The 4,174-nt window shown below is 36.5% G+C and overlaps 1 pseudogene; it reads left to right on the plus strand.

The window, feature by feature from the left end:
* The first annotated feature begins 1,342 nt into the window (after positions 1-1,342).
* On the plus strand, positions 1,343-3,292 carry LOC148045853 (uncharacterized; annotated as a pseudogene).
* The last annotated feature ends 882 nt before the right edge of the window (positions 3,293-4,174 follow it).

Consider the following 4,174-nt stretch of genomic DNA (forward strand, 5'->3'; position numbering starts at 1 on the left):
CTCCTCCCACTGCTTCTGAGGTTGTTGCTGGGGCTCCTTGATCGATAGCCGGTAGTTGTTGCGGTTGTTGCATTTTAACTTGTTGCTCCATTCGTCTAGTAATCATACGGTTAGGTCTCTGTTCCATAACACCTTGCGCTTCTAGAAGAGAGAGATGATCCATCTTATCTGGTAGTTGTGTGATTTGCTGTCTGTCTTGTCTTTCTTGTGATCTTTCTCTGGGTCCAGAAGGTACAGGATGTCCAACCTTCAAAATATTATGGTAGAAATCTCGAGCTTTACATACGGAGTTGAGACGATATCTTTGCCTGTCCAGTGTAAGTATGATGCCAAATGGCGCGTCCCATCTGTACTGTATCTGATGATTTCTAAGTTCTTCAACTAAAAAGGCATAATCTCTCCTAGCTCTTAGCATTTGAGGTGGTATCTCTTTCCAAACAGTCAGATCTTGACCTCCAATCTGGAGCTTAGTTTTATAAGACTCTTGTAATATCGTGTTTCTGAGCTCTCTTGTAATGAAATATATAACAATGTCTCGAGGAAGCTGCTTCTGCTTTGCCACCCAAGAGTTAACACGATAAACTTTATCGATTTGCCAGTCAAGCCCCTGTCTTCCCACCAGATTATCAAAAGCTTCTGAAAGAATCTGTTTCAGGTTTTCCTGTTTTTCTTCACGAAACCCCCTTACTCTTAATGCGAGTTCCATTTGTCTGTACTATATCATAATAATTTCTCTTTCAGCATTTTTGACTTTTTGTTGCACCACCTCTGTTTTCGATGTCAAATTAGTATTAGCTTGATTAAGATCCTCTAAACTATCTTCAACTCCTGAAACATGTTCTGTCAGTACAGTTACAAGCCCCAGCATGTCATCTTTAATTTTAGCAACCCTGGCATCAATTTTATCATACAAGTCCTCCTTAAGTTCTTTTATCTCCTCTTTTATCTCCCCTTTTATCTCCTCTTTAAAATCTTTCAGTTTGTTTTCCACTTTAATTGCCAGCATGTTATGAGCTTCACTCAGTCCTCTCAGGAAGAGTTCTGTCGTTAGTAACTCTCCAGTAGGGGACATAGAGGGCGGTGGCTGTGACTTTGTACCAAGTATTGGCGATGTGCTTCTGGGGGCTGAAGCAGGGGGTTTCAAATTAGGATTTGCTTTTGAGGCCATTCCAAGTTTTATCTTCAAGCAATTAGGAAGACTCTACTGGCCCGCTATACAGTTGTGGAAAGCGGTACTAAATCACCCCTTATTTTGAGGTGTTTTTTTTTTTAAACTTCGAAGGACTTTGCAGAAGGTTTCAAAAAATAAGCATTGTAACGAAACAGTTCAGCATATTCATCACCGTTTTGAATGTCTCTATATTAGCAAAGAGTCTTTTAAAAGTGAAACTAATTAGTAAAGATCTGTTGGCCAGCTGTGAGGCAAAAGAATAAATCACTCCCTTCCTTTGAAGTTTTGAAACTCCGTAAAACTAGATAAATATTGTTACTCAGCAATTCAACTGGCTCGTCGCCATTTTAAGTGCCTCTTTAAATAGATAAAATAACGGAAGAGGATCTTGTAAAAAAGAAGCTAGGATTTAAATAAACATTTAATGCTCTCGCATATGAGTTCTGCTCGTTTTGAAATCAAGTAATTCAATCTTTGTTCTGAGTGGGAGGGACGCTTATTTTGTGCTGCAAAGCAGCTTGAGATTTCCAGCACGGAACAGTTCTGCCTTCAGCTGGCCCCCTTTCTCTTCGCAGACACAGAGGCTGCAAAGATCAGAAAGGCATTTGCTTGACAAAACTTCTCTCTTTCCCTTCTTGCCCAAAGAGTAAGGTGTCTGTCAGATGTCTGATAGATGATCATCTAAACAGATAACGCGACTGGTAACTCGGGAGCAGCTATGTTTAGCTGCTTCCATCAGTAAGTCCCGCCCAGGAAGTCAAAAAATCCTTTTTTCTCATGTATTGTTTTTTTCTTTTGCTTTTTCTCTCCAGTTTCTACTAACTCTGAGACAACTCCTGCTTTTTCTCTTAGTCCTAATCTTTGGATTCGTCATGCTTAATATATGTTTTTGATTCATGGTCGTAATATAACTTTATATTATGAACCTCCTATGGCTCTTGGTCAAGTTGCTTTTATTCCTAATCTAATTAATTCCTCTGCTTTCATTGTTTCACAACTTCAACATATTTCTTCTTCTTGGTTATTTTCTACTCCTCCACATGAATTAAATTTAGTTAGATGGAATTATATTTGGATTAATCAATTTACTAGAGGCTTATATTTTTGTTGCTATGCTCGTCATAATTGGCTTAATCAATGGTCTGATTACCCAAAAGCTAAACATATTTTAGATAAAATAGGGAATTATAGTTATTGTACTCAAAAATATTGGTTATGGGGTATTATTAAAACATCACAAGGTCATAACACCATACCTGATATGTATCTTGAAAATTTTCCTATTTTTCAAACTGACTCTTCTAATATTGGAACAGGTGGATCAATCTGTGCTGGATGGCAATTGAAAGATCCTGCAATGTGGTTTTTCTTTGACAAATATGCAACTAACGTACACCCTCAGAACTATCAATGTGCTGCCATTGGATATTTATCTTTACCTATCCAAGTGGGTGTTTCTGGAAGTTTATCAACTCGAAAAAGAAGTGCACCCTTGAGATCAAAATGTTCTGATGAAGTTATTATTGATACTCAATTTTCTTCATTGCCTACTTTTGGACGTGCATTAGTTGGAGCCATAACTGGAACTATTACTTTGGGATAATACCCAGGAATAATAGCTCAAGAAAATAGACATTCTATTCTAGGTCTCACATGTCGATTGGAGAAATCTATTAATGCTACTGCTGCAATTATTAGAGATTTGCAAAATGAAATTGAAGAACTTAATCAAGATTTAATTCAACAATGCTTTGCTATAGACTATTCACTAGCTCGTCAAGGTGGATTTTGCACCTTAGTTGGTCAACCTGCTTGCGCTGTGCATTTTCATTCACTTAATAAAACTATTGAAGATGAATTGGCTAATTTACAAGCTTCTATAAAAAATAATGTACATGATGAATTTTCTCCTTATGCTTGGTTAACTAATTGCTTACCTGATATTTCTTGGTTAAAACAATTGTTTTTCTATGGTGTCAATATAATCGCAATACTTATACTTTGCTGTTGCTGCATGCAGTGTGTTCCTTCATTTTTTGCCATGTTTCGTAAGTCTCCTGCACCTACTTTGAATGTGATTCAAATGCATGCTCTTTAAATATCTCTTTTTTTTGTCATTAAAAACAAAAAGCGAGGAAATGTAGGATTTTTACAGTGAATCATCTGGATGGTCCTTAGAACTGAGGTTATTATTTTGGAATAACTGGGATACTCAGTATAATGCATTTTTTCAAATCACAGCCAAAGATTCTAATGTATTTGCAACAAACCCTGACTCTTTTACAGGCTCAAGATGGAATGATATTAACAGGAACAGAAGAGAAGCTGCGATAGGTGTTAACTGTCAGAACCAGTTGTAGATCACTTTTTTCAGTACCATTATAACTTTGAATTGCTGTTAAATGAATGGTCATAAATTGAGGATTATCAAGATAGTGATTTAATAAATAATATAACAGTCCTAAAGTTGTTGATTTAAAATTAAATCTAGTTGTTCAGTAAAAGTAAAAGTTAATGTTTGTTTTTATTATTGTCTTATTGTTGTTATTGTTTTTATTATTATTATTATTTGCAACAACAAAATTGTATCACAGCGGCAATTGTTTCACCGGATTTGGCATTGATTACTAGTCGGGCCCCACCCAGGGGCCTAGGATGTCGTAACGTATTTTTGTAATATGCATGCAGATCCAAGCAGTGTGGCTTTTTGCATTTGACTGATGGTGATTTTGTCAATTTTTAACTGTTTTAAATGTAATTCCAGTGCTTTTGGAATAGCACCCAGTGTGCCAATTACCACTGGAATTACCACTGCTGGTTTGTGCCATAGTCGTTGAATTTCGATTTTTAAGTCCTGGTATTTTGCAATTTTATCACATTTCTTCTCATCGATCCTGCTATCACCTGGTATTGCAATGTCTATGATTGTAACCTTGTTTTTCTTAACCAGTGTGATGTCTGGTGTATTATGCGCCAGTATTTTGTCCATTTGTATGCGAAAAT

Source organism: Thamnophis sirtalis, unplaced genomic scaffold, assembly GCF_051295495.1.
Source record: "Thamnophis sirtalis isolate CommonGarterSnake01/CBP01778 unplaced genomic scaffold, rThaSir2_p1.2 scaffold_4, whole genome shotgun sequence".
Taxonomy (NCBI): Eukaryota; Metazoa; Chordata; class Lepidosauria; order Squamata; family Natricidae; genus Thamnophis; species Thamnophis sirtalis.